Source organism: Callithrix jacchus, chromosome 11 (assembly GCF_049354715.1).
Source record: "Callithrix jacchus isolate 240 chromosome 11, calJac240_pri, whole genome shotgun sequence".
In the NCBI taxonomy this organism is placed as follows: domain Eukaryota; kingdom Metazoa; phylum Chordata; class Mammalia; order Primates; family Cebidae; genus Callithrix; species Callithrix jacchus.
Window position 1 is genome coordinate 35,280,383 of NC_133512.1, and position 20,796 is coordinate 35,301,178.

The following is a 20,796-nucleotide window of genomic DNA, read 5'->3' on the forward strand; positions in this document are numbered from 1 at the left end:
CAATGTGCTCTATGCTGCCTTAAAGAGTAGCAGTAACATGGCAGGGAACTTGTCCAGCTGCAAAACCAATCGTATGAGACTTCATTCCCTCAGCTACAACCTTCGGCTCTATTCCCAGAAACATACATCAAACTGATTTGGCCGGATTTTGTCTGTGTCTTTGAAACAGTTTGGTGTGGAGCTGTCCTGGAGATGCAGATGTCACTGGAGGATGATTCCGAGACAATTGGCCCCTTGCAGTGCAGATAAACTCCATGAGGGGGCCTTCTAGTCATGGTGGCATAATCCTGGATTGTGATCAGTGTCAGTATAACAAAATATTGCCATCAGAACTTTCCAGTTTATGAATACAAAGTAAATTTTGGAAAGGCAATGTTTTCTAGTACAAAATGAAAATAAGCCTTTCAAACAGATCTCTGGCTATCTGTTCACAGAAACTGAGCATGGCTTTTGTCTCCTCAAGAGGAAAGATATCCCCAGTTTTGGCTTGACAATGAGCTGAGTTGACCCAGACCCACCAGGTCATCTGGTCCACTGAGCACCCTGCTCCAGAGGCAGCCTCCATTTTCTCTAGATCCCCATTTAGTTATGCAGACACCTTCTGATCCATTCCTTCCTTCAAAGTAGAGTACTTGGGACCATGAAGAAAGCATCCTCACTTTGCTCAAGGGAGCTTAGAATGCAAAGGACCACTCCCCTCCTCCGTTAGAAAATTAGGGCAATTGTCAGATTACTAACTTGCCAGTTGGCTCTTTGTTCTTAGGAAGCTCGGAGCCAACTTGGCCGGAGCCTACAGCATGAGGTCTAATAGCTTAGTTTTTTAATTCTTGCTTTCTACTTGCTGAGCTTTTATCTGCTAATTATTGTTGCTTGATATTTGTTATAAACCACCCTAAATTATTTTGGGAATGTGGTGTGGGAAGGTATAACTACATCTTTTCAGTTTGCCTTAACAATTTAATCTTTCAGATACTGACCCTGACACGAAATGAAAGTATTTCTTACAACAGAAGTCAACCAAAGCACATTCTATTAAAACTGGCTCTGACTTACATACTGAAATGAGTCACACTGTGAAAGCTGCAGAAAGGTAGGACTTGTCTCTCTCACAGGACTTAACACAACAAAACAGTAAACATTTGCCAAATTATATAATTAAATATCTAAGGCTTAAGGACCTTCAAAAGACACATATTTTAGTCTGGAATATTCACTTGAACTGCAAAGATTTGGCTACTTTAAGGAAACAGTCTATTTGTATTCAAGTGCTTAGAAACACTGCAGAGTAAGATAAAATGGGATATGGCCATTCTTGAAATCAAACTGTGACTCAATCTACATGAACTGACATGTCATGTCAATACCACAATTGTTACACTGGGTTTTACGTCACTACCTGGGAAGGTTTGGTGACCAGAGTTCTTAAATAAGATTTTCTACTTTCAATGAAATCATAACCATTAGCATAAAAATTAATTCTAATGACAATTTCTTTTATAGTCATAATTAAAAATTCACATGCCCAAGTTTCACACTTGAAATTAGTTTAAGTCCTCTTTAAACGAAAACATTTCATTCAACTCCAGGTTTACTTCTCTTCATGGCGCTGGAGTAAAAAATGGTGGCTTAATAGTCCATTTCTGCTTTTATGGACTGGGCACTGTACTAAGGAAGGCAAGTTGATTCTGCAGAACTGTGGCACTGACTGTAACCACTCATTCCATTTTCCTGGGTGATGCTATGCTTAACCAGGGTTCTATATTGGACAACTCTGCATTCCTAGGGTATAAGTTAAGGAGATTTGGTAGTGAGGGAGTGGCAGGGAAGGTATCAAACTTAGAATCGTAAGGGACATCTGAAGTACTTTGCTCATACAGGCAAGATGACAACTGTTATGTCAGCAAATACTTGGTCAGGGCAGGGCTCAACAGGCCCTGCAGTTAGACCTATTACATACAGAAAAGAACAATGACTCACAACCCATACTTGAATCTATCATTTTTAAGAAGCATCCTTGATTACTCTAAGGCAGTAAGGACAAGGAACGCAGACTGGCTCTTTTCAGCCAGTCTTTCAGAGTCAACCATGTGGTTTATGCAGCATAAACCCGTTTCAACCCCAAACCAATTACTCCGCGTCCTTTCATTTTTCTAATTTCTTGGTTAGCCAGTATTGGTCAAGAACATCCTAAGCTTTCTTGGAATGGGAAACAGCCAATGTGGAAAGCAATACTGCAGGAAAGCCATAGTATTCAGAGTAACCGCACGTGTAACAGATTTTCCATATCCTACTTTGTGCCACCTCATAGCCACTGCAATGGACACATCACAGATGAGACTTAAATTGCTGCTGTGATCCAGAGACCACTAGATTTTCAGGACTGCAAATCCAGCACCCTTTGGCTTTCTTGGCTCTGCCCCACTACATGAGACAGTTTTATTTTTAGGTTGGTTTCATACATGGGAAGAACATAAAGAAAAATGCTGCTGTGAAGTGGATACAGCAGTGTTGTTGCCGTCCAGAAGAGGAATTTTCACAGTACTGATGAGCGTGCTGATATATAACTGCCATTGGCCCTGCTTCTCAAGTATTTATTGTGTGCATGAGTCACCTCTGTGACTTATGTCCCAAGAGTGACTTTGATGCATTTTTGCTATTTCAACTTGGCAGTTAATGTAAATAATGACCCCCAAACCACCTTGCCATACATAGACTTCACCAGAAACGCCACTGAAATGCCACGGAGGGTTAAGTTTTTATAAAGTAATGTTTATTGAAGTATGATTTTACATTCAGTAAAATTCATCCTGTTAAGATTTGACAAATACAGTCATACCATAATCAAGATGCAGAACAATTGTATAATCACTCTAATGATTCCCTCCTGTCCATTTGCAATCAACCCCTTTTTGATCCTACGGAACTCACTGACTTGTTTTTCTGTCAAGTGTCAAATTTAATCACTAAAATGACCTACAGTACTATGGAAAAATGTATAAGCACATAAAATACACAAACCAATTTTTTTAAAAAGTGAGATACTTTAAGAATATACTGGGTGGGCGTGATGGCTCGTGCCTGTAATCCCAGCACTTTGGGAGGCCGAGGTAGGCGGATCACCTGAGGTCAGGAGTTTGAGACCAGCCTGGCCAGCATGGTAAAACCCCATCTCCACAAACATTAGCCTGTAATCCCAGCTACTTGGGAGGCTGAGGCAGGATAATCACTTGAACCTGGAAGGTGGATGTTGCAGTGAGTCGAGATTGTGCCACTGCATTCCAGCCTGGGTGCTAGCACGACTCAAAACAAAAATGTGTAAAAATACAAAATTAGCTAGGCGTGGTGGTATGTGCCTGTAATCCCAGCTACTCAGGGAGCTGAGGCAGGAGAATGATCCCAAGAGGCAGATGGTGCAGTGAGCTGAGATCGCACCACTGTACTTCAGCCTGGGAAATAAGAGTGGAGCCTAAAAAAAATTTTAAAAAGACTCAGATCTCATAAACTACAGAAAGAAAAAAATTATACTATAAAATAACAATCTTAACAATCTTTAGAGTTAAGTCATGTCTTTGTTGAGTGTATGAACGGTGATTAAGGTATTGCTCTTTGGTATTAACACTGTCAAGTCACAGACCACAGCTGGTTCATAGAAAAACTAAATAATGAAATTGAATTCCATTAAAAGTTTTCTACAGGATCAACTCAACTATAAGGCAGAGACACAAAACTGTCAGGTAATATTCTTATAGATGGTTGGGGCCATCTCAAAATTCACCCTTGCTACCACTATGAAAAGAACAACCAAAAAAAGCCACCTCTATTCTGTAGATACTAAAGGTAACATATCCAAATATATCTCATCTACTTGAAAAGCTTCACTGATTCTTTCAAGCACCAGACCTGTAAAAAAAAAATATCACAGTAGGTATTACTAAATAGCAAGATACAGTACTCTCTAGACTATGTTTATGAAAACTGTGCATGTAAGTATATAATATTCCCCAGTATCTTACACATTGTTGCTGTCTTACACAATGTTGTGACATCTGAATTTATTTTTTTTACTCAAAATCCTGTTTTTCTCTTGACTTAGTAGTATTATCTATTTACTAAGAGCTTTTCCCCATGTTTATTTAAAGGGGGAGTGGTGTGATTCCATCTAATAAATTCCTGCATATCAAGTTGGCCTCAGGTAAATCCTTTAATCCATCAGAGCAGAAGCATATGAAATCAGATTAGAGTTCTCATCCTTGGCCAGGATTTCAATTTAACTATTAATAACTTAACCCAAATTCTTTCCATTTGGCCCATACCTTAAGTTAATCAGCATCTTGAAACTCCACCACACCTGGTTAAAAAAAGTGAAAGACAATGTTAAGGATATCATGCAATTTTGTTTTTCATGGAGTGGTCTCTATAGTGGCTATCCACTAGCTACCTTTGATGAGTAAATAAATTGCTATCTCTGAATACAATTCCTGTACAAAGCTACATTCTCCAAATTTTTCCTGGCACTTGGGAGTCTTTTGTAGTTTCCAGCTTGGAGAAAAAATGGTCAAGTCACCATCTTTCCATTCATCAGCACCAAATACTATACATTTTGGAAAAGAAACACTATCCCAACAATATTTGCCTAGGATAAACAAAACAACCTTCCACAGATTTAAAGATTAAAGGAATAGGCTGGGTGCAGTGGCTCATGCCTGTAATCCCAGCACTTTGGGAGGCTGAGGTGGGCAGATCACCTGAGGTTACAAGTTTGAGACCAGCCTGGCCAACATGGAGAAACCCTGTCTCTACTAAAAATACAAAATTAGCCTGGTGTGGTAGCCATGCCTGTAATCCCAGCTATTCAGAAGGCTGAGGCAGGATAATCACTTGAACCCAGGAGGCAGAGGTTGCAGTGAGCTGAAATCGTGCCACTGCACTCTAGCCTGGGCAACAGAGCTAGAGTCAGTCTCAAAAAAAAAAAAAAAAAAAAATCAAAGGAAGCACTAAACTCGTTTACCCTGAGGCTGAGTTCAGGGGAGCTGAGAAGTTTCTGGTTCTGGGAACTTGCTCAGTTTTCACAATCCTTAAGTAGCCACTAGCTCACGCTGCTTCCTTGACATGGTGTCTCTCACAGTTTAAACTGAATAGTTAAAACAATTTGACTCAATAAGAATCCCTAATACATAAAGCAATGGTAAAACAAAGCCTCACCACTGCCATCTTCCTGTGCTGTATGTGGCTATTCGCCAGAGCTGGAGCTATTCCAGGGAAAGAAAATTGTCTATGCTCTGGGCCCATCTATAACGCTGGAAAAAAGGTGCCTAGAACCTAGACTGCAAACCTTCAAGTTTTCCTTGTTAAAGCATGGTAAAATGGGTAGCATTTGGTTTCATTAAAAAGGCAGCAATCTTTCACAACTGAGGAAAACACAAACCACAAGCTTCACATTTCAACAGAAAACTGTGGTACCTATGATAGCCACAAAGAGTCTTTCCTTTGATGACTCAAATCTAAATTTAGATCTTTATTGATTTTATTAAATTTGCAAAGTATCCCTTTATATGGCAATTTGTACCAGTAATGAACAATTAAGAGAGCCGCTCCAAAAACTCCCCTTCCCGAGACAAACGTTCTCTAGCGCAGCCTTGCGTATTCCTGCACCTTAGCAGACATACGTTAGGCGTTCAACGCCTTGTCCTTGTCCCAGGCAACCCAGTAGTTCAAACATTTCCCAGGACAGAAAACCAGGAAGGGCCTCCTCACACTGAAAATGTTGGAAGCTGGCCCTGTGTTGTACAACGCTCTGGCCACGCTGAAAAACATGTTGAGGAGGAAACCGCAGGCTCCCTTATTAGGGCTCACAGGGCTCTGCTCAACTCACTGCCGGCCTCCGCTCCAGCAAGACGCGTCCCTCCGGGCCTTTTAAATTATCCGACTGCAGGCCAGTAGCGACTGAACCGCACTGATGGTGGGTGCTGGTGGCTGCGCGAGTGAAGTGACCTCCGTGCGTTTGGTGACCCCGCTATTATACTGCCCCCCTTGAAATCTTAAAGCGCTTCAGACCTCGGATCTCACTCACTTCCTAAATAGGCGACGTCTGCCCGCGCGGTCAGGCGGGAGCCCCGGGTGCGCCAAGAACCTGGAGACCCGGGACTCGGCGCCTCCGCCCGCGGTCGGAATTTGATCCTCAAAATGCAACCATTTCTTTAATTGAAAAGGGACTAAAAGCTGCCTGTAGGCCGGATCCGTGGACTGCAGGGACTCGGGCCGGCGGTGACCGGCGCCTGGCAGCTTCTGCTGGGTGGGGGTGAGATCCTCGAGGAAGGGGGGCTGCCCCTTCAAGCGCACGAGGACACCGGCCGTCCCAACCCAGGACGAAGGGCCCAGGAGCCACGAGGACGCCCCCCCACCCCCGAGGAGCCCTAACGGAGGCTTCCCCGCGGCGCCGGGCCGAGGCCGGGGCGGGCAAGGGGGCCGCGAGGGGCGCGCTGATAAAGGGCAATGGGGAGACCTGGAGCCGCATGGCCGGCTCCCGCGTCCGGCAGGTCGGAGCCCACTTACCCAGTCACCCGCCGCGACAGAAAAAGGAAGGGAACCGCGGAGATCAAGTTTAAAAGGGGCCTGGGCAGGGCGGCACCAACCAAAAAGTTGCGCTAAGGCCCCTCCTGCCCCAGCTCCCGCCCCACTCGCGGCGCCCGGAGGCCCTCGCGCGCCCCCTGCCGGCGGCCCGGGCCTTCCCCGCCTTGGGTTCCCCCCCACCCAACGTGGCCCCGGGTCCCCTTCTGCCCCGGCCTCCGAGTCTGGGGAGTCTGTGGACTCGGGATCATTTGTCTCAAACTCTCGTCGGCTGTGATGTCTCTATCTCGTCGAGGGTCACAAGAAGCTACTGCCACTCAAATAATGTTGAGTATCTCTGGTACCTCCTCTCCCCTTTGCCTGGTGTTTCTTTTTTTTTCTTTCTTTCTTTTTTTTTTTTTTGCGACGGAGTTTCGCTCGTGTTACCCAGGCTGGAGTGCAATGGCGTGATTTCGGCTCACCGCAACCTCCGCCTTCTGGGTTCAGGCAATTCTCCTGCCTCAGCCTCCTGAGTAGCTGGGATTACAGGCGTGCGCCACCATGCCCAGCTAATTTTTTGTATTTTTAGTAGAGACGGGATTTCACCATGTTGACCAGGATGTTCTCAATCTCTTGACCTCGTGATCCACCCGTCTCGGCCTCCCAAAGTGTTGGGATTACAGGCGTGAGCCACCGCGCCCGGCCGCCTGGTGTTTCTTTTTTTTTTTGAGACGGAGTTTCGTTCTTGTTACCCAGGCTGGAGTGCAATGGCGCGATCTCAGCTCACTACAACCTCCGCCTCCTGGGTTCAGGCAATTCTCCTGCCTCAGCCTCCCAAGTAGCTGGGATTACAGGCACAGGCCACCATGCCCAGCTAATTTTTTGTATTTTTAGTAGAGACGGGGTTTCACCATGTTGACCAGGATGGTCTCAATCTCTTGACCTCGTGATCCACCCGCTTCGGCCGCCTGGTGTTTCTTAAAGTCTTCAGCCACGCCCCTGAGTGCTTATTTCAAGACTTGTCTAATTACGTAACAGAAGACTGGCTCCCTAGGACATTAGCGAGGGTCGGGGGCGCAAACTCATTGAAGAGAGGTTGGAAGGTGCCTGGAGCTCCGCATGCTTAGAATGATGGCCACGCCCTGCAAATGTCTTGCCCACAAAGCACCTCTGTGTCATTGGGCTGGGAGGAGGAAGGGGAGAAGGTATTTTGACTGCAGTAAATAAACAGGTCTATTGGCTGGATCCCAAGCGCACTACCCATACAACAGGGGTGCTACGGACTGAACTGTGTTCCCACTCCCAAAGACATATTGAAGACCTAATCTCCAGCACCTATGAATGCGACCTAACTTGGGAACTGCATCTTTACACATATAGTCAAGTCAAGACGTGGTCACTGGGGTGGACCCTCATTCAACATGACTGATGTCCTTATCACACGGTGTCAAATGCCACAGGAAGACAGAGAAAGACGGGAATGTGGCGGGACAGGGGCAGATAGGAGTAACGCAGCTGTAAGCCCAGGAATGCGGCTGGATTGCCTGCCACAACCAGAGAGAGGCTAGGAAGAGACAAGGAAGGATCCTCCCCTGCAGATTTCAGAGGGAGCTTGGCTTTTGGTTCTGCTGATGCTTTGATTTTGGACTTCGAATCACCAGAAATGTGAGACAAGACATTTCTGTTAAGTCACCAAGTGCTTTGTAAAGGCATCCCTAGGGAATTAATACCGTGACTGTGGGCACTTTCCCTCTGCTATTCTGTGTAAAATCTGGCCATAAAGACTTATCTGACTTCCCTTGTTTGACTGTAGGTCATAAGACTCCCATTTCCAGAGGGGCTCCTGTCCATACCCAGAAGGAAAGGGTGTGTGCTCAGAGAGGCCAAGAAGCATCTAGACAGACAGACTTGCTGGGTTTTCCCTCTCTATTAGTCTTAGATCATACCCTTTCTGTCCAATCATATTTATACACCAGTGCCCATACTTTGTTGAACCTAGGCAGAAAAATGGACAATTTCCTCTGTATCTTTGGGTCTTCATTTGAAGGCTCCCAGGTATATACATTAAATACATTTATATGCCTTTTCTCCAATTAATCTGCCTTTTGCAAGTAGATTTTGTAGTGAAACTTAAGAGGGCTAAGGGAAAACTTTCCATCTTGGCCCCTACAGATTGCTCAGTGCAACAAGTATTTATTAAGTGCCTATTCTATTCCAGGTACTGTGATTGGTGTTAGAGGGTGTGAAGTTCAATGAGAAACTGCCCCTGCACTCAAATGAGGCATATAAAATGAGATTCACCCACTGACAGAACCCACGAAGAGTGCCAAGAGCACAGCACAAAACCACAAAGCCCAGCCTGCTGAGGCTACAGGGAAGGCTTCCAGAGGGAAGATGTACCTATAGGTACAATAAGTGTAGCATGACCAGAAGGAAACTCATATAATGCATGAAATTTAGGAGCTCAAAGAAGCAAGAGGCCAAGAGAGTTAAAGAAAAATCATAGGGGCCAGGCACGGTGGTGCATGCCTATAATCCCAGCACTTTGGGAGGCTGAGGTGGGTGGATCACGAGGTCAGGAGTTCAAGGCCAGCCTAACCAACATGGTGAAACCCCGTCTCTAAAAAAATTAAAAAATAAAGAAAAATCATAGGATAATAGAGTGCAGGGAACTTTAATATATCATCTAGAATTTTTTTTTTTTTTTTTTTTTTTAGAGACAGGGTTTCACCATGTTGACCAGGATGGTCTCTATCTCTTGACCTAGTGATTCGCCCACCTCAGCCTCCCAAAGTGCTGGGATTACAGGCATAAGCCACCATACCCGGCCCCATCTAGAATTTTTCTCTGGTGGGTGGAGCTGGTCTTAGAGTGTTCTCCAAAAGCAGAGTTATGATGGTGGAAACTCTGTTTCCTTCTCTACTGAATCCCCACAATTCAGTGTAAATGCCTAGATTATATTTAGATAAGGGGGAAAAACTCCTTATCTAAATATCCTTATCAAAGAAGGATTATTCTCCAAAGTAGTTGAATGTTTATACCATAAAACTCTTCAAGGCCCACAATGAGACAGTGGTAGGGTTTGATCCCAGGCTTGGTCACTTAGAGTGTGAATTTATTCCCGTATTCCCAGTACCTAGCCTAGGGCTTTGCATATTGTCAATGCTTGATAAATCCTGCTGAATTTTCTTCTTTTGGTATCTATTTGACTTGTCTTTCACATATGTGGCGAACTACAGACAGTCCCTGACTTATGATGGTTTGATTTATGATTTTTTTTTTTTTTTTTTTTTACTTTGTGATGGGTGTAAAAGCAATAGGTAGCTCAGTAGAAAGTGTGTTTCAAGTATCGACACAACCATTCTGTTGTTCACTTTCAGTACAGGGTTCAATAAATTACATGAGATATTCAACACTTTATTCTAAAATAGGCTTTGCATTCAATTGTTTTGTCTAACTGTAATGTAATGTCAGCGTCCTGAGCACATTTGAAGTAGACTAAGCTACACTGGAACATTCAATAGGTTAGGTGTATTTTTTTATTTTGAGATGGAGTCTCTCACTGTCACCCAGGCTGGAGTGCAATGGTGTGATCTCAGCTCACTGCAACCTCCACCTACCGAGTTCACGTAGTGATTCTCCTGTCTCAGCCTCCCCAGTAGCTGGGATTACAGGCATCTGTCACTGTAATAACCTACCCTGGGCTAGCATCACTGAATCCATCTTAGCTCCAACCTGGCTTCCCCCTCCCTATCACAGCACCTCTGAGTGCATAACTGGGTCATGCTGCACTTAGAAGCATTGAAGCTTGCTGTTCCTAACACTTGTAACCATTGTAACTGCATCCTGCTTGGCATACACCTCCCCCACTCCTGCCTGCTATTGTAAGAAAAAAATTTCCCTTTGATCATTGTGTAGAAGGAGGCTGAACACCCCTCTTCTTGGTGACACCTGTGCCTACAGCCCCTTCCTCTAACTTGCTTTTCTGCTTCTGTAAAATTCCACTTCAGCTAGGCTCCCCGTCCCCTACCTAAATCAAGGTATAAAAGACAATCAAGCCCCTTCCTCGGGGCCAAGAGAATTTTGAGCATTAGCCGTCTCTCCATTGCCGGCAAATCAATAAAGGACTATGAATTTGGAAATCAGAGCGTGGTGTGTTCCTTCTAACTCGCTTGGTTACAACAGCCACCATGCCTGGCTAATTTTTTGTATTTTTAGTAGAGACAGGATTTCACTATGTTGGCCAGGCTGGTCTTGAACTCCTGACCTTGTGATCCACCTGCCTTGGCTTCCCAAAGTGCTGGGATTACAGGCATGAGCTACCATCCCTGGCTTGATTAGGCGTATTAAGTTACATGCACTTTCTTTCTTTCTTTCTTTCTTTTTGAGACAGAGTCTCACTCTGTTGCCCAGGCTGGAGTGCAGTGGCTCAATCTTGGCTCACTGCACCCTCTGCCTATTGGGTTCCAGCAATTCTCCTGCCTCAGCCTCCTGAGTAGCTGGGACTATAGGTGTGTACCACCACACCCGGCTAATTTAAATTTTTCTTTTTTAGTAGAGACAGGGTTTCACTATATTAGCTAGGCTGATTTCGAACTCCCAACCTCATGATCCACCCACCTTGGCCTCCCAACATGCTGGGCTTACAAACGTCAGCCACCACGCCCAGCCTTAAATGCACTTTCAACTTACCGTATTTTAAACTCACAATGGGGTTATCAGAACATAAGTCTATTGTCAGGTGAGGAGCATCTGTGCTTGGAGGGTAGGAATCCCAGGGCATTGGGAGGCATTGCACACTTTCTGGCTTGTTTTGCTGCTGTTAGTGGGGAGCCTTTTCCCCAGTCCCATGCTTTTCTGCAGAGGAGCTTCTCCCAGGCAATGCGCTGGGCCTTTTACTCATTCTTTTCTCATTCCTTTCCAGAGAAGGAAAGAATTCCAGTACAATTCTGTGCTAACATAAATGCTGAAATCATGCAAACTGAGGTGGTCCTGTTGGCCTCCATCCTCTGTCTGTCCCCTGTTTTCAATGTGAACTGGGGCAGACTATTATTTTCTCTGATGGGACCATAGGAAACAGGGTGGGGTAAAGTGGTGAGTGACTGCCCGGCCATTTTTGTGCTTTTTTTCATGGTCAAAAAGGAATTAAAAATAGTGTCTCTCCCAGCACTTTGGGAGTTTGAGGCGGGTGGGTCACCTGAGGTCAGGAGTTTGAGACCAGCCTGACCAACATGGAGAAACCCCATCTCTACTAAAAATACAAAATTAGCTGGGTATGGTGGCACATGCCTGTAATCCTAGCTACTCAGGAGGCTGAGGCTGGAGAATTGCTTGAACCTGGGAGGTGGAGGTTGCGGTGAGCCAGGATCATACCATTGCACTCCAGCCTGGGCAACAAGAGCGAAACTCCATCTCAAAAAATAAAAAATAATGTCTCTCAGCCGGGCGCGGTGGCTCAAGCCTGTAATCCCAGCACTTTGGGAGGCCGAGGCAGGTGGATCACAAGTTCAGGAGTTCAAGAGCAGCCTGGCCAAGATGGCGAAACCCTGTCTCTAAAAAAAAAAAAAAAGTGTCTCTCATTAACCCTGCAATAACATAATCCTGGAAGCTACTGAGGGTTTTCTCAGTTCAGTGTATAGTCAGTCAACTGGGGACATTATAAGTGTCACTGCCTTAACTTTTGTGCTTTTCTTTCTTTTTTCTTGAAATAGGGTCTTGCTCTGTTGTCCAGGCTGGAGTGCAGTGGCACAATCATAGCTGGCTTGACCTCCTGGGCTCAAGAAATCCTCCTGCCTACGCCTTCTAAGTACCTGGGACTATAGGCATTTGCCACTATCCCTGGCTAATTTTGTTTATTTTTTATTTTTTATAGAGGCAGGGGTCTCGCCGTGGAAGCTAGCCTCACTTTGCCGGGCTAGTCTTGAACTGGGTTCAAGCAATCTTCCTGCCTTGGCCCCTCAAAACACTGAGATTATAGTTGTGAACCAGTACGGCCTGCCACTTTTGTGCTTTTTGGTGGTCAAAACGGTAATAAAAAATAGTGTCTCTCAGCCGGGCGCGATGGCTCATGTCTGTAATCCTAACACTTTGAGAGGCTGAGGTAGGCAGATCACATGATGCGAGGAGTTCAAAACCAGTCTGGCCAACATGGTGAAACCCTGCCTCTACTAAAAATACAAAATATTTAGCTGGGCATGGTGGCAGGTGCCTATAATCCCAGCTACTTGGGAGGCTGAGGCAGGAGAATCACTTGAACTCAGGAGGGGGATGGTGCAGTGAGCCAAGATTGCACCATTGCACTCCAGCCTAGGTGACAGAGTGAGACTCTGTCTCAAAAAGAAAAGAAAAGAAAAAAAAGTATCTCATTAACCCTGCAATAACATAAACCTGCATTTTACCCAGCTTAAATTTTTGGCCATCACTTAGGTTGGCCATAATATCCACTGGCTCATCTTTCTCAAAGAAGAAACATCTATTTGAAGGCTGCGGCTATGATGATTCACTCCTCTTTTCTTCCCTCACTGCCCAAAACCAGCATAAGGCAATGGTGGCCCAAGGTCTAAACCGGGACGAGAAGTAGGGTGTCTCAGCTCTGAAGACACAATCTGAACAGTAATAAAGCTAGCACATTAATTTCCATTCTATGTCTTATATCTGAGTTGGTTCTGAATGCGGAAGGAAGGGAAAGTGTGTTGTTTTTCACCCTCCCCATATCCTACAGTTGCCTGACCCTTATCCCTAGGAGGGTCCCAGACTCACATGTTATCCATACACTAACCTCAGACATTTGCTTTCGTGAATCAATTGGCCCATTCGTTAACCCTTGTGTCTGTGTTTAGTGCACATTTTAGTGTGTTGTTGCAGTGTGTAGTCAGAATATAAAGCAACTGCAGACACTATTTATGATTTAAATGATCAGTCCAGTTGGGTAACATTTTAACTGGGGTCATTGGGCTGTTTGCCATGAGCAGGTCTCTGCCCAGTAGCTTGCCTTTTCCAAGCAGCTGTATGCTTGTTTTCAAGCCAAGAGAGAATATATGTCCTTGCTGAAGCATATTGGTTTCATCTGCTTAAATAAACCCAAGTGGCTGATTTCGGCAATTAGAAGGTACACATGTGAGTATCCTAGAAGCCCTGGGATAAGAGCACTCTGATCCCCACATGGGTACAAAATAGCCTATTGTTTCTGATCCTCATATAGACACAAAATAGTCTGTTTAAAAAAAAAAAATCCCCTGACAGATTTGTTATTTAAAAACCTGAGCATTGTGGTTCACAATACTTCTAGAAAATACATGAATAGAGTATATAACAGAAGTAAGTTACATATTTAAATATATCAAATATATCACCTTTATTGATAAGAATGATCAGATTTGCTATAAAACAAATAAAATACAAATATTTTTAACTCCATATCCTTCTGCAAAGAACCCCTTATTTCTTTGTTTCTCCTTAAGGCAAACATTCTTAAAAGAGTCACCTATATTTGTCTCTAATTCCTCGCTTCCATTCTCATCTGAATCCAATGGTGGTGGGTAGCCTCTGAGATGGCTCCTCATAATCCCCATCTCCTGCTATTCGGGCCCTTGTATAATCCTTTCTCCTTGAGCCTGGCTGCACAGCAGAAGTGATGGGGTGGCAACCTAGAAAAGATGCCAAGTTTGCAATTAGGGAAACAATTGTTGCAAACTGAAACAACACTCGTACCACTACATACCTTCTAGAATGGCTGAAAGTCAAAACACTGACCATTCTGAATGTAAGTGAGGGTGTGGAGCAACAGGAACTCTCATTCATTGCTGGGAATGCAAAATGGTACAGGCACTTTGGACGGCAGTATGGTGGTTTCTTACAAAATTAAACATACTCTTGTTGTATCGGACCGAGCATAGAAAGTCAACACCAAGACAAAAGTATGCCAAATTGCAGGGTTTATTGCTGGCGACCACGGAGGACTCATGTCTCTCCAACCCGTGGCAGAGAAAGAAGGGTGACAAGACCTTTTTATACCTGCAAAACCACCTTGGGAGTGGGGGTGAAGAGTGGAGATGGGAACGAAAGTCTTTAGACATTTCGGGGGCTGTAAATCACCTCCTGTGCAGAGAGGAGGGTGAGGGGGCTCTGGACATTCCAAGGGTCAGGCGACTTTTGTCATTCAGATTGCCACTTAAGTGGTTTATAGAAGTCAAGATAAACATTAGTTTATACATTATCTGGGCAGGTGTGGGGTCCACAGATTTTTTAGTTGCTTGGCTCCAGGATGGAATTATATGGGGGTGCTTACTCTGGTCAGTACCAGTAAACAAAGGCCAGCAATTCTGGCAGTTACAGATAAGAGAAGGTATGCAGCTTTACCTCTCTGCATTCTGCAAAGTAAACTAGCAGTTTACAGAAGCCAAGGTTAGCAGTCCTTGTGAGGAGAATGGAGTCCTTGTCATTTTATAAAATGGCATTGTACAGGTTCTAACTCTAGGCCAGCTGTATCACATTCTTACGATATGATCCAGCAATTTTGCTCCTTGGTGTTTACTCAAAGGAGTGGAAAACTTATGTCCACACAAAGGCTTGCATGTGAATGTTTATATTAGCTTTATTCATAATTGCCAACACTTGGAAGCAACCAAGATATCCTTGAGTAGGTAAATGGATAAATAAACTCTGGTACATCTAGACAGTGGAATATTATTCAGGGCTAAAAATAAATGCTCTATCAAATCATAAAAAGACATGCAGGAGCCTTAAAGACTTATTACTTGCCAGTTATAATGGCTCACACCTGCAATACTAGCACTTTGGGAGGCCAAGGCTAGAGGATCGCTCAAGCCCAGGAGTTTGAGACATAGCAAGACTCCGTTTCTACAAAATAATTAAAGAATTATCCCATCATGGTGGTGTTTGCCTGTGGTCTCAGCTACTTGGGAGGCTGAGACAGGAGGATCACTTAATCCCAGGAGGTTGAGGCTGCGTGAGCCAAAATTTCACCACGGCATTCCAGCCTGGGCAACAGAGTGAGATCCTGTTTCAAAAAAAAAAGAAAGGCCTGGTGCTGTGGCTCATACCTGTAATCCCAGCACTTTGGGAGGCCAAGTGCTGGGATGGATGGGTGGATCACTTGAGGTCAGGAGTTCAAGACCAGCCTGGCCAACATGATGAAACCCTGTCTCTGCTAATAATACAAATATTAGCCGGGCGTGGTGGTGGATGCCTATAATCCCAGCTAACTAGGGAGGCTAAAGGATGAGAATCATTTGACTCAGAGAGGCAGAAGTTGCAGTGAGCCGAGATTGCACCACTGCACTCCAGCCTGGGCGACAGAGTGAAACTGTGTCACCAAAGGAAAAAACAAAAAAAGCCACTACTAAGTGAAACAAGCCAACCTGAAAAGGCTACATATTGTATATTGTATGATTCCAACTAACATTTTGGAAAAGGCAAAACTATGGAGATGGTGAAAACATCAGTAGTCCCCAGGGGTGGGGGATAGGGAGGGACAAATAAGTGGAACAGGGGATTTTTATTATTTTATTTTTAGGGATGAAGTCTTATCCTATCACATAGGCTGTAGTGCAGTGATGAGATTATAGCTGACACAGCCTCAGACTCCTGGGCTCAAGGATCCTTCTACCTCAGCCTTTCAAGTAGCTGTGATTATGGGTGCAAACCACCACACCCAGCTGAAGAGAGACTTTTTAGAGCAATAAAACTGTTTGGTATGACACTATAAGAATAGATACATGTCATTGTATATTTGTCAAGACCTGTAGAATGTATAACGCAGAGTGAACCCTGATGTAAACTATGGATTTGGGTTATTAGTGATTTGTCAATGTTGTTTCACCAGCTGTAACAAATGCACCTTGCTGGTATGAGATATTGTAGTAGGGGAGGCTGTGTGGAGGAGGAATGAGGGCATGTGGGAACTCCCCATTTTCTGCTCAATTTTGCTATGAGCATAAAACTACTCTAAAAAATGAAGTCTTTTTTTTAAAAAAAAATTTATGTGGCTGCGTGTGATGTCTCACACCTGTAATCTCAGTGCTTTGAGAGGCTGAGGCAGTAGAATTGCTTGAGGCCAGCAGTTGAAGACCAGCCTGGGCAACATAGAAGGACCTTGCCTCTACCAAAAACTAGAAAATTAGCCAGGTGTAGTGGTGCACACCTGTAGTCTTAGCTACTCAGGAGGCTGAGACAGGAGGATCACTTGACCCAGGAGCTGGAGGTTGCAGTGAGCTGTGATTGCAGCACCACATTCCAGCCTGGACAACAGAACAAGCCCCTGCCTCAAAAAAAAAAAAATGTGATGTGATATCACTTCTAAGATTAGGTTGCAAGACTATAGCTTCCACTGTGAGCTGCTTCTCATTCATTTGTAGATTCTTTGCTCTATGGCAGGGATCCCCAGGCTGTGACTGATATCAGTCCAAGACCTGTTAGGAACCAGGCAACGCTGCAGGAAGCTAAGGGTGGGTGAGCGAGCATTACCATCTGAACTCTACCTCCTGTCAGATCAGCTGTGATATTTGATTTTCATAGGAGTGCAAACCCTATGATGAACTGCACATGTGAGGGATCTAGGTTGCATACTCCTTATGATAATCTAATGCCTGATGATCTGAAGTAGGACAATTTCATCACTGTCCCCCACCCCACACCAACCCCTGCAGTCTGTGGAAAAACCGTCTTCCACAAAACTGGCTCCTGGTGCCAAAAAGCCTTGGGACTGCTGCTCTAGGGGAAGCAAGCTACCCCATTGTGAGCTGCCCTATGGAGAGTCCCCCTTGGCATAGAATACGTGTCTCAGGCCAGCAGCCAACAGAGATCTGAGCCCTGCCACATGAGTAAGCTTGGAAGTAGATCCTTCCTGCCGGGCTTGAGACCACTCTCACCCCAGTCAACATGACAATCCTATCCTTGTGGAAGACCATGAGCCAGAGAGGAGGAGCCAAGCCACACCCAGATTCCTGACCCATAGAAGCCAGGAGATAATGAATGTTTATTACTTTCAGCTGTTGGTTTGGGGCACATTTTTACACAGCAGTAGCTAAGTAATATACCAGTCCATCACTCTAAAAGAATAACTCTTTTTTTTTGCTGTTGAACATTTTTTTATTTTTACAAATATTATACAGTACAATTGTTTTTTTTATGCATAGTGCTATGAACTTTTAACTATGAATTAAAAAAAATACTTTTACGATATATAGAAGTATAATTTCTGGCCAGGTGTGGTGGCTCATGCCTGTAATCCCAGCACCTTGGGAAGCCAAGGCGGGCAGATCACCTGAGGTAGGGAGTTAAGAATAGTTCTTTTTGAGAGCAGCGGTGATTTTGGTCTGCCTTAGCGGCCCTGCATCTCAGCTGTGTGATCACCCCCTCCTTGAAACACTCTTCATTTGGCTTCCAGGTGACCACACTTTCTCTGTCTTTCTCCTGTCTCCTGCCTGCCTCTTTTCCGCCTCTGTTACTGAATCCATTTCTTTTTTGCCCACCTTTTACTGCAGAGCTCTCCAGGGCTCAGCTCTCAGATCTCTGCTCTCCTTGATCCACTCCTGTCTAGGTGATGACTTCGTTTAGTCATACGGTGCGAAGTGACATTTTTATTTGATGAAGCTTACATTTCCGTCACAGGCCTACACTATTTCCTGACTTGCAGACTTATCTCTCCAACTGCCCACTCAACAGTTGCACTTGGGTTTCTAAAAGGCATCTCAGAATTAACTTATCCAAAACTGAATTCTTGATTTTTCACCCTCAAAAACTGATGTTGCTACCAATAACCCCATTGGAGTAAATAGCTATTTCACTCTTCAGATGCCTGGGCAGAAACCTGGGCAGTATCCCAGACTCCCCTCCTGCTCTTACAATTTATGTCTGTGCATTGCAGCAATCCCAGCTCTACCTCTAAATCCCAAATCTAACCACCCTCGTCCAAGTCTCCATGATCTCCCTTCCTGATGATTTTAACAGCTCTCTAGCTGGTGCTTTGCTTCCATCTCAGCACCTGCAGCTTATTCTCCACACAACAGACAGTGTGAACTCTTAAAACATAAGTGTGATCGTGTCACTTCTCTGCCCAGAATTCTTGAGTGGCTTCTCATTTCTTTCGGTGTAAAGTCAAAGTCCTTTCAGTGGCTTACCTGGCTGTACATGATGTGGCCTCCATCTGCTGTCCATCCTACCTCTTGACTCTCCTTTTCGCATTTGCTCCAGCTACACTGGCCTCCTTGCTGTATTTTGAATGCAGCAAACATGCCTGCCTCCAGGCCTTAGCATTTGATGTTCCTCTGCCCAGAATGCTCTTCCCCAGGTTTCCTTTTGGCCTGCACTGTCTCTTCCTTGAGGTCTCCAGTCATAAGCCACCTTTTTTTTTTTTTTTTTTTTTGAGACAGTCTCACTCTGTTGCCCAAGCTGGAGGACAGTGGTGCAAGCTCAGCTCACTGCAACCCCTGCCTCATGGGTTCAAATGGTTCTCCTGCCTCAGCCTCCTGAGTAGTTGGGAACAGGTGTGTGCCACCACGCCCAGTTAATTTTTGTATTTTTAGTAGAATAGGGTTTCACCGTGTTGGCCTGGCTGGTCTCAAACCCCTGACCTTGTGATCTGCCTGCCTTGGCCTCCCAAAGCTCTGTGAGCCACCGCACCCAGTCATAAGCTACCTATTATGCTGAACTGTGTTTCCCCAAAATGCATAGGTCGATGCCTTAAGCCTCAATGTCACTGACTATACAGTATTTGGAGATACGGCCTTTAGGGAGGTTAGATGAGGTTTTGAGAGTGGGGCCCTAATCCAACAGGACTGGTGTCCTTGTAAGAAGAGGAAGAGACACCAGAGACCTTTCTCCCTCCCCATGCACACACGAACAGAGGAAAAACCACGCGAGGCACTGCGAGGAGGAGCTGCCCATACTCCAGGAAGAGGGGCCTCACCACCAACCATCCCTGCTGGTACCTTGATCTTGGACTTTGAGCTTTCAGCACTGTGAGATAGTGAGTTTCTGTTGTTTAAGCCCCAGGTCTGTGATCCTCTGTTATGGCAGCCCAAGCTGACTAAGACACCAGGTTAGAAGTGAGGCCTCTTCTCACTGCCTCAGATAAAGTGCCGACTCTAAGTGACTCCTCATGGTCACACATCCAGCATTCTCATCTGCATTCTCAAGAAGACCAAGAAGGGTGAAGGGCAAAAGGCAAAGGTGAATGTCATCTGAGGTAGCCCTTTTAAACACTGTTTTCCAGGCTGAGCACAGAGTTCACGCCTGTAATCCCAGCACTCTGGGAGGCTGAGGCGGGCGGATCACCTGAAGTCGGGAATTTGAGACCAGCCTGACCAAAATGGAAAAACTCTGTCTCTACTAAAAATACAAAATTAGCTGGGCATGGTGGTACATGCCTGTAATCCCAGCTACTCAGGAGGCTGAGGCAGAATTGCTTGCACCAGGGAGGTGGAGGATGCAGTGAGCCAAGATTGCGTCATTGCACTCCAGCCTGGGCAATGAGAGTGAAACTCTGTCTCAAAAAAAAAAAAAAAAAAAAAATTGGCTAGGTGTCTAACACTGCGGGCCTCTTCCTGTTTTATAGGAAAAGCAATTTCCCCGCTTTTCACTTCCTGGAAGAGTGTGAGCCAGCACCACCTTCCAAGTGTCTACTGTAATCTGGTTGGAGTTACAGGTAGTGAGAACAGCATGTACAGATTTCTGAGTGGACATGGGAAAGAGCTTCTCTGTGGCTGAATCTCAGAGTGGGCGTGTGGGAGAATAATTGCAGGTGAAGCTTTGTTTGGTTCTTTTTTTTTACATAATTGTTCAAAGCAACATTACCAAGTTTAACTTTCAAGAGGGTAAGAATTGTGACTGCTTAATTTCTGCATATGAAGCCCAGGCTGCCTGAGCCACATGCAGGCAGTTACTAACAACTGCTCCTTACAGAAATGGTAATAAATGACAAGAAGCCACATGATTCCTTTGTCCTTTCTGATTAACACATATTTATTACCCACATGTCGGTGCCTGGAAATAGCTGCCAGGCCTTTCCAGATCTGTGCTGGGTAACTGAATGCAGCAATGCCACAAATGGCTTCTCCTAAATCATGTTTTTTGCTTTAGAGAAATTATAATGAAAAATGAATAATCCTTTTGTCCTTTCCAGAGAAGTACACAACGTGTATTTAGTTCCTAACCAGTGACATTCCTAAGCATCGGCTGGAGCCTGACTTCCTGCCTTCCAGAAAAGCAACAGGGACTGTTTAGGTTCTT

General features: G+C 44.8%; 1 long non-coding RNA gene and 1 other non-coding gene across 2 annotated transcripts; both read right to left on the reverse strand.

Moving 5' to 3' along the window:
• Positions 1-2,753: 2,753 nt before the first annotated feature.
• LOC128928409 (uncharacterized) lies at positions 2,754-6,578 on the reverse strand. Its single transcript, XR_008473341.2, has 2 exons — positions 4,314-6,578; positions 2,754-3,900 (listed from the first exon to the last, which is right to left on the reverse strand). It is a non-coding gene; the product is annotated as an uncharacterized LOC128928409 (long non-coding RNA).
• On the reverse strand, positions 4,184-4,257 carry LOC118144002 (small nucleolar RNA SNORD93). The gene has a single exon (XR_004728475.1). It is a non-coding gene; the product is annotated as a small nucleolar RNA SNORD93 (small nucleolar RNA).
• Positions 6,579-20,796: the final 14,218 nt, after the last annotated feature.